Source organism: Rhinopithecus roxellana, chromosome 20 (assembly GCF_007565055.1).
Source record: "Rhinopithecus roxellana isolate Shanxi Qingling chromosome 20, ASM756505v1, whole genome shotgun sequence".
Lineage (NCBI taxonomy): Eukaryota > Metazoa > Chordata > Mammalia > Primates > Cercopithecidae > Rhinopithecus > Rhinopithecus roxellana.
Window position 1 is genome coordinate 41,438,739 of NC_044568.1, and position 10,094 is coordinate 41,448,832.

Here is a 10,094-nt window from a genome sequence, read left to right on the forward strand (position 1 = left end):
TCTTAAGCCCATCTTTTCACTGATTCTTAGCACCATTGGGATCCTCACCTTATAACACAGGAAGCAGAGGCTGAAAGCTCAAGCAAGTTGCACAAACAGAGCTGGACTCTGATCCAGGATTTCTGAGCCCTGATCCAGGACTTAGTCAGATTCACCTGCTGCCTCTTCTCCGACGCTCCTTTAATGTCCAAAGTCTGCTCCTGCAGCGCTGCATCACCTTGAACCGATTGCTGGCACAGGCATGCATGCATTCAGCAAGCCTCCTAATCACATTCTGTGCCCCCCTCCTGTTATCTGGGGACAAGGGGAGGACAGCTCATCCCCACCCCAGGAAACAAAGCTCTGCTTTCAGGAGCCCATTCCTCCATGGGAGGCATCTGCACAGAGAGTCAGTTGTCTGCAGATGTCTTCCCTTCCACTAGAAACTGAGTAAGAGGCTGTGGTAGGAAATTGGGGGTGGGAGCAGAGAAAGAGCCCTATAGACACCAGGAGGGTGTAGAGGAAGGGACAGGCTCTCTCACGTGATGAATGAAGTTGGCAGAAGGTTCTTACTGGAGCCAGCATGGTTCCAGAGAACTGACTGAACTGACCAGAGCCAATACCCATCCTTGTCTGTGCCTCAGTTTCCCTATCTGTACATGTTGCACAAGGAGCCCAGGAGCTTGGGCTAAGAACTTTCTAGCCCTAAAAATTCATTGACTAACAAAGGGTCAATTTCCTCACACTAGAGAGAGTGCTTACAAATCAATAAGAAGAAATCGCAAAAGGCAATCGGGCAATGGTGATGAGTAGGCCATTATCCCCTCCCCCTACCAAAAAACCCCCCAAAACTCCCAAACCCAAAAGGGTTAACAATGAACATAGGCAAAAATGTTCAGATTCAGTGGTAATCAAATAACTGCAAATAACGCCAACAAAGCATTATTTTTAGCAGTCTCACCAATTATGTTGATAAAGGTGATCTCACACCTAGTGGAGAGGATAGGCACTCAGCCATTTCAGGGAGGAATAGAAACAGGTGTTATTTTCTTTCTGGGAGTAATTTGTCAGTATTAAGCCTTGGAACACTGTGGGCTGGCAATTCTGCTTCTTGGACTCTCTGAAGGCAAGGATTGTGGATGTTTGCAAAAGTCATTTAGCAAAACAAAAAGAATGTATCTTTTATTTCTTTATTTAATTATTTATTTTATTTATTTTTCAGACCAATTCTTGCTCTGTCGCCCAGGCTGGAGTGCAGTGGTGTGATCTCTGCTCACTGCAACCTCTGCCTCTGGAGTTCAAATGATTCTCGTGCCTCAGCCTCCGGAGTAGCTGGGATTACAGGTGCATGGCACCACATCCGGCTAATTTTTGTATTTTTAGTAGAGACAGGGTTTCACCATGTTGGCCAGGATGGTCTCGAACTCCAGATCTCAGGTGATCTGCCCGCCTTGGCCTCCCAAAGTGTTGGGATTACAGGCGTGAGCCACCGCGCCTGGCCAGAATGTGTTATTAAAATTATGAATCAGATCATGTCAACTTCCCCCTGCCCCTTAGAATACTCCCATAGTTTCTCTTCATCAGGCTTAGAACAACTCCGACTCTACCACGTAGCCTGGTCCTGCTCTCTTCCTCCCACCTCCATCCCCTTCACCCACTGCCTGTCTCCTTTCTGGTCCTCAAACCAGAAAGGCCAGGCCTGGTCCAGCCTCAGGATCTTTGTGCTTGCTCCTCCATCTGCCTGGAATATTCACCTCCCTAGAATGTGACCTCAGTAGGAGGGTCTCTATGTTTTTTGTTTTATTTTGTTTTGTTTTTTCCTGAGATGGAGTTTCACTCTTGTTGCCCAGGCTGGAGTGCAATGGCGTGATCTTGGCTCACTGCAACCTGCAACCTCTGCCTCCCGGGTTCAAGTGATTCTCCTGCCTCAGCCTCCTAAGTAGCTGGGATAACAGGTGCGTGTGACCATGCCCAGCTAATTTTTGTATTTTTGGTAGAGACGGGGTTTCGCCATGTTGGCCAGGCTGGTCTCGAACTCCTCACCTCAGGTTATCCACCCACCTTAGCCTCCCAAAGTGCTGAGATTAGAGGCATGAGCCACCATGACTGGCTGAGGGTCTCTATATTATTCGCTGCTAGACCCCTGGCCTGAACTCCGACATCAGTAGATGTTCCCTGAATACATGAAAGATTAAGAGCATGAGCTTTGGGGTCAGAAGCAGGTGTGGGCTTGAGTCCCAGCTCCATCACTCGTTAGCTGTGTAGCCTTGTGTAAGTTCCTTCACCTCTCTGAGCTTTGGGCTCCTCTGCTGTGAAGTACAAGCAGAGGAACTCCCTCAACGGGGGTGCAGAAGCATATCAAGTGTGGTGCAGTGTAAGCCCTGGAGGATCATCTGTGATAATTACAGGCATCTCTGAATTTTATCTGTAATTGTCCTGCCATGGGTTGAGGAACTCCAGGCATCCATAGAGTGCATCCACCAAAAGGATGTAGTAGGAAATGATCTACGGGCCGGGCGTGGTGGCTCAGCACTGTAGGAGGCTGAGGCGGGTGGATCCCTTGAGCCCAGGAATTTGAGATCAGCCTGGCCAACGTGACGAAACCCTGTCTCTAAAAAAATTACAAAAATTAGCCAGGCATGGTGGTGTGCGTCTGTAATCCCAGCTATTCAGGAGGCTGAGCGGGGAGGATCGCTTGAGCCTGGGAGGTGGAGGTTGCAGTGAGCCGAGATCGCACGACTGTACTCCAGCCTGGGAGACAGAGTTAAAGTGTACAGTGAGTCCTTAATGTTGCCAATAGGTTCCTGGAAACTCAGACTCTAAGTGAAAGGAGGAACTACATGCTGTAGGAACTTAACTCTTGTTTATACCAATTAACCTACGGTAAAATTGGTTTTGTTATATAGTCTGTTGTTTCTGCTTAACAGTTGAAGTTTCCAAGAACCTACTGATGACGTTAAGTGAAGACTCACTGCACTGTTTGCTCGCGTATTTTATCGTCCTGCGCATATGATGCATGCTCATAAAAATTCAAGCAATAAATCAAGTACAAAGTGAAAGTCTCCTACATCCCACAATTTCTCATCCAAATTTCATGCTATATTAAATGAAAAAGGCAGGTTAAAAAAATCCCAATATGCACAGTACAAACTCACATAAAAATTAAAATATGGCTGGGCACAGTGGCTCATGCCTGTAATCCCAGCACTTTGGGAGGCCGAGGTCAGGAGTTCGAGACCAGCCTGGCCAATATGGTGACACCGTCTCTACTAAAAATACAAAAATTAGCTGGGTGTGGTGACATGCGCCTGTAGTCCCAGCTACTCAGGAGGCTGAGGCAGAAGAATCCCTTGAACCCAGGAGGCGGAGGTTGCAGTGAGCCAAGATCATGCCACTGCATACCAGCCTGGGCGACAGAGCAAGACTCTCTCTCTCTCTCTCTCTCTCTCTCCCTATATATATATATATATATCTCCTCATAAGGAAAAGCCTGGAGGATTTACATTAAAGTGTCAAGGATGTTTGGTGGGAGAGCAGAGATTGCTCGCATTTTTCTTTTTTTTTTTTGAGACAGAGTCTTGCTCTGTCGCCCAGGCTGGAGTGCAGTGGCGCGATCTCGGCTCACTGCAAGCTCCGCCTCCTGGGTTCACGCCATTCTCCTGCCTTAGCCTCCAGAGTAGCTGGGACTACAGGCGCCTGCTACTACGCCTGGCTAATTTTTTGTATTTTTAGTGGAGAAGAGGTTTCATCGTGTTAGCCAGGATGGTCTCGATCTGACCTCGTGATCCACCCGCCTCGGCCTCCGAAAGCGAGGGGATTACGGGCGTGAGCCATCGCACCCGGCCAGATTGCTCGCATTTTTCATGGTCTTTTTTGACTTCTCTTTTTTGAGACAGGGGGTCTTGCTGTGTTGCCCAGGCTGGAGTGCAGTGGCACAATCACAGTTCACCACAAACTCAAACTCCTGGACTCAAGTGACTCTCCCACTTTAGCCTCCTGAGTAACTGGGACTACAGACACATGCCATCATGCCCAGCTAATTAAAACAATTTTTTTTTGGTAGAGATGGGGTTTCGCTATGTTGCTCAGGCTGGTCTCGAACACCTAGGCTCAATGATTCCTCCCGCTGCAGCCTCCCATAGTGCTGGGATTACAGGCATGAGTCATGCCTGGCCATTTTTGGCTTTTTCGTGGCTTCCTCACTGTCTGTGATGGCTGACCACGTATTACTTTATGTAATCTGAAAAAGCCCATGTGGCCAGGCGTGGTGGCTTATGCCTGTAATCCCAGCACTTTGGGAGGCCAAGGTGGGTGGATTATGAGATCAGGAGATCGAAACTATCCTGGCTAACATGGTGAAATCCCATCTCTACTGAAAAAACAAAAAAAATTAGCCGGGCATGGTGGTGGGCACCTGTAGTCCCAGCTACTTGGGAGGCTGAGGCAGGAGAATGGCGTGAACCCGGGAGGCGGAGCTTGCAGTGAGCAGAGATCGCACCACTGCACTCCAGTCTGGGCGACAGAGGGAGACTCCGTCTCAAAAAAAAAAAAAAAAAAAAAAAAAAAGCCCAGGTAGCAGTTAACTTGATATCCCCTGCCTTGCCCCAACCCCTACCTTCCACCCTTTGTCTACTTGATCCTCAGGGGCTCTTGCAAAGACCCAGGTGTCCTCTGCTATCATAAGCAACTTGGGGGTTGTGCCAGATACCCCAGAGGGAGCCCTGGTTCTCAGTATACTTTTGACAGATGAAGAGATGGGTGCCTTGTGGTCCTGGAGTTTGGCAAGCTCCTGAGGAGTCCTGGGTGGCCAATTAAAATGCATGAAGGGAGGCATGAATTTGGAACTCAAGTTACCCTAGGACATTGACAAGGCAAAAATTTAAAAACCAAACCAAACTGAGGCCAGGCATGGTGGCTTACACCTGTAATCCCAGCAATTTGGGAGGCTGAGGCGGGCAGATCACTTGAGGTCACGAGTTTGAGACCAGCCTGGCCAACATGGTAAAGCCCTGTCTCTACTAAAAAGACAAAAAAAAAAAAAAAAAAAAAAAAAAAAAAAAAAAAAAAAGAGAGAGAAAAAAGAAAAAGAAAAAAGAAAATTAGCCAGGTGGGCGTGGTGGCATGTGCCTGTAGTCCCAGCTATGCGAGAGGCTGAGGCAGGATACTCACTCGAACCTAGGAGATGGAGGCTGCAGTGAGCCGAGATCGTGCCACTGCACTCCAACCTGGGCAATAGAGTGAGACTCCATCTCAAACAAACAAACAAACAAAAAAACTAAACCAAACCAGAATCTGACAGCTCACACTGGCTTCAGAAATAAAGTGAGTTGATTGGTATGTGAAATTGCAAAGTCGGGCCCCGAGCCCTTAGGCATGGCTGGATCCAGGTTCTCAGATGATCCCTTTCCTCAGCTCTGTGCCACTTCAAGGCTGTTTTCCTCTGTACTGGCTTCGCTCCGGGGCAGGCTCTCTCCCTGTGGGAGCAAGATGACCTGTCAAGGGCTCCATGCTCACATCCCAGGAGCTCAGCAATCCCAGTGGACACAGGTTTCTTCCTCCCAGGGACTCCAGGAAAAGTCCCAGGGAGGCCCTGATGGGTTAGGCTTGGGTTTCCTGCTGCACCAGGCACTTGGGGGCTGCTGGCTGGTCCTGGGGCACAAGCCCATCCAGCCACCACTGGGTAGGCAGTCAGCTCTGCCAGAGTCCACTCACTGAGAGGGAGGAGGGGTTGTTCTTGCAGGACAATATACGGGCCCCTGGCAGAGGGAGGGGAGGCCAAGCAGAGCTCCTCCTCACTAGCCGCTGGAAACCCGTGCTCTAGGAAGCACAGAACTGCCCTTTATCAGGAAAGCTGAATTAATCACAACCCCCTGCTCTCTGCAGAAGAGCAGATGAGGGGGATCCTCCGTAGGGGTGGGGCGGTGGGGGGGTAAGATAGGGGAGGGTGAGAGGAGAGTGCTGCCTGGGGATCAGAAGACACAGTTGAAACAGTAGGTGGCTATGACCTAATCAACTCCCTCTCCAGGCTTCAGTATCCCCATCTGTAAAGAGTGATTGATTGGGCTGGAGTCCACAGGTTGTAGGATAGTGCTGCGTCACGGCTTCCTTCCTTCCTTCCTTCCTCCCTCCCTCCCTCCCTCCCTCCCTCCCTTCCTTCCTTCCTTCCTTCCTTCCTCCCTCCCTCCCTCCCTCCCTCCCTTCCTTCCTTCCTTCCTTCCTTCCTTCCTTCCTTCTTTATTCCCTCCCGCCTTCTCTTCCTCCCTTCCTTCTTTCCCTCCTCCCTCTCTTTCTTCCTCCTTCTCTTCATCCTTCTTTCCTTCCCTCTCCCTCTCCCTCCCTCCCTTCCTTTCTTCCTCCTTCCTTCCTTTCTTCCACCAAAAATAAAATTCTAATCCCCCTCCCACCAGTCATCTGAATGGACTTCCTCCTTTTGGCCAAGGGCACTCCAAAGTTAACCTGAAAAAGTGCTAGAGGCCATGACGGAAAGGGTGGGGAGTCAGACATGCCTCCTTATACCCTTTTCCCTTTTGGAATTCAGGAAAAGCCAACCAGCATTTAGCATCAACACAGATCTCAAGTCTGATTAAAAACAAACAAACAACAACAACAAAAAGTGTTTATAATCCATTCTCTTGGAAAGCCTGCTACCTGGAGGCTTCACCTGCATGATGAAACCTTCATCTCCACAACCCTTTATCACAACCCAGACGTTCCTTTCTATTGATAATAACTCTTTTCAACAAAGTAAAATTTAAAATCTATATATAACTTGGAAGCCCCCACTTTGAGTTGTCCTGCCAAACTAACATTTATCTTAACTGTATTTGATTGATGTCTCATTTCTCCCCAAAATGCATACAACTAAGCTGTGGCCTGACCACCTTGGGCACATGTTCTCAGGGTCTCCTGAGGGCTGTGTCACAGGCCATTGGTCACTCATATTTGACTCAGAATAAATCTCTTCAAATATTTTTAGTTTGACTTTTTTTTTTTTTTTTTTTTTTTGTGACAGAGTCTTGCTCTGTTGCCTAGGCCGGAGTGCAGTGGTGAGATCTGGGCTCACCACAATCTCCACCTCCCGGGTTCAAGCAGTTCTCCTTGCCTCAGCCTCCTGAGCAGCTGGGATTATAGGTGCCTACCACCATGCCTGGCTAATTTTTGTATTTTTAGTAGAGATTGGCTTTCACCATGTTAGCCAGGCTGGTCTTGAACTCCTGACCTCAGGTGATCCACCTGCCTTGGCCTCCCAAAGTGCTGGGATTACAGGCGTGAGCCACTGCGCCCAGCCTTTCTCTCTCTCTCTCTCTTTTTTTTTTTTTTTTTGAGGTGGAGTCTCGCTCTGTCGCCCAGGCTGGAGTGCAGTGGCGCAATCTCGGCTGCAAGCTCCGCCTCCCAGGTTCACGCCATTCTCCTGTCTCAGCCTCCCGAGTAGCTGGGACTACAGGCGCCTGCCACCACACCCGGCTAACTTTTTTTGTATTTTTAGTAGAGATGGGGTTTCACCGTTTTAGCCAGGATGATCTCGATCTCCTGACCTCGTGATCCACCCACCTCGGCCTCCCAAAGTGCTGGGATTACAGGCTTGAGCCACCACGCCCGGCCTCTTTTTTTTTTTTTTAAGGGTCACGGTCTTGCTCTGTCACTCAAGCTGTAGTGCAATGGCATGGTCCTAGCTCACTGCAGCCTCGAATTCCCGCCTCAGTCTCCTAAGTAGCTGAGACTACAGGCGTGTACCACCTTGCCCTGTTTCTGAACAGTTTCAAATGGAATCCAGTTGATCCCATTAAGAAATCATGCTGTGACCCATGTTGAGAGAGGAGTAATATTATTTGTCCAAGAGAGGCCTCTGAGCTTGGCTGTCAGTGGAGGGGAGTTGCAAGGCTATTTCTGGCGAAGCCTGGAGTGGGTGAAAGATGTGGGGGTGGGAGGTGTCAGAGGTGCTTGGAGAGGAAACCTGAGCCTGGGGCTTGGAGCCCAGAGTCTGGGAAGAAGGGCAAGTGCTTCAGTGAGGGAGGAGCTGGGGCAGGGCAGCCCTGTCCCCAGGGCCCAGTGGGGTGAGGCCTCGGCAGCTGGGAGGTAAGCGGGTGGGACAGGAATGTCCCTCTTCCCAGGCACCTGTCCTCAGGCTGGCCGACCTGTGACCCCATCCCACAGGCAGGAAACGGACACCACCCCAGTGCCCACCAGGTACCTGCACTTAGAGTAGGGATATTGGTAACGAACCATCGAGAGCCTTTCACAAGCCAGGAGCTGTTCTACGTGTTTCTAAGCATCAGCTCCACCAAGCCGCGTGATGGAAGAGGCATGGCCACGTGCCCATTGTACCGGTGGGGAATCGGCTCAGAGAGGTGGAGGTACATGCCCAAGGACGCACCCCCACCCTGAGAGTGATGGAGCCGTGGTCAGTGTCTGGGTGCCTGGAACAAGGGGCAGGCTGGGCTCAGAGCTGAGGAGATCCATGTGCTGTGGAGCCAGAGACAGAAGGAAACAACCACCTTGAGGAAAGCAGGCGGAATCTGGGATGGGGAAGCCACACCCTGGGCCTTGAAGGGTCTATGCCATTTGCACTGGATGAGATGTACAGGGAAAAGTTTTCCATGGGAGGGAACAGTGTAAGGAAAGGCATAGAGGCAGGCAAGTGCAGGGGACATTTGAGACAGGGCGAGAAGCCTGGCAGAAGCCTCTGCCAACACTTTGTGGGTCATGAGGCCACTTGAGAAGTCAGCTGAGGGTGGAACTGCTGTGTCTTGAAAGTGCTGTGAGGCTGAAAATCCCCGGCATTTACCAAGGTAGCCGAGGGGGGCTGTCCCCTACCTCCCTGTATGGTTCCTCAAATTGTCAAGGGTAAGGAGGAAAGTCTGGGAGCCGAAGTTCCAAGAGGCAGGGCTGGAGGGTGTAGACGGGCTCCTCTGGGACCTACACGCAGGACCCCACGTGGCCTGGGCACTGTGGATGCGCAGGAAGCCGACATTCCTTCCCGTGAGCCCGAGGAGAATGGCCTCTGTGTGAGCCACAACAAAAAGGCTTTTCTGCCAAGTTGAAGGGGGAGGAAGCAGCTAATTCAGCCCCTGTCCCAGCCTGAAAGAAGGCTCTGTTGGTGGCCCTGGGGTCTTCGATGCATAGAATGTGCGAGGAGGAAGGCTGATGGGCAGGGGCCACCTTGCCCCGTCCCGATGCTGTGGCAGCACCAGGGTCGGGTAGAGCTGGGCTGCGGTGCAAGTTAGTCCAGCTGTGTCCTAAGGGCATGGCCATTTCCTAGCTGTGTGATGTTGGTCAAATCACTTCACCTCTCTGAGCCTCTGTTCTCCTGAGTAAAATGTAGATGGGAAACTTGTGAGCCTTGGGGTCACAATCACATATTTAGCATGTGCCTGGTGCCAGGCCCTGTTGCCAACACCTTGCAGCCACCCAGCATCCTCTGTCCACCTCCCACAGGCTGCAGCATCAGGGCTCAGGCACTGGATATTTAAGACTCTAAAACTCCAAGCTGTGCAAATGCAGGAAAAAAAGTTATAAGGAAACGTGTCAAATCATGTCAAATTGTCAACACAGGCTGGGAGATTATGGTGACTGAGACTTTTCTTCTTTTTGCTTATCATTAATGTCTTAGTTTTTGCAGCTGGGAATTAGTAAAAATATAAAGGAAAAATGAGTGCTGAGGGAATGGGGGCTGCGAGGGGCCCAAGGTGAGTTTAGGTTACAGTCACCTTAAAAAACAAACAAAAAAACAATTTAAAGATGCAGCCTCCTGTTTAATCCTGGGGAGAAGGGACGGGGATTAGGCCTCAGGCAGGCCTGGACTCTGGGCTCTCTGGACGTTGTTGGGGAAACAGGGCCTAGCTGCCCTGCCCACCCCTCCTCATGCAAAGTCCCCTGTAAGGATAGATAGGGCTCTTGGATGGGCCATGCCTTCAGCCACTGGGCCTCTGAGATTTTAGCAGCCAGCATGAGGGAGGAAGGCTCATTAGGCAGTTTATTAGGCAGTTTCCTGAGGAGCTGAGGCCTCTGCCAACTCTCTCCCCTGGCCTTGGCTGTGAGGAAGGGCTTGACTCAAGGCCTTTCAAACTCTCCTCTCATCCCTGGGCCCCCACACTGCCCTCCACCTGCCTGGTGAC

General features: G+C 50.5%; 1 pseudogene; it reads left to right on the top strand.

The window, feature by feature from the left end:
• The window catches only part of LOC104664082, a 49,025-nt pseudogene that overhangs the window by 36,663 nt on the left and 2,268 nt on the right, over positions 1-10,094 (top strand).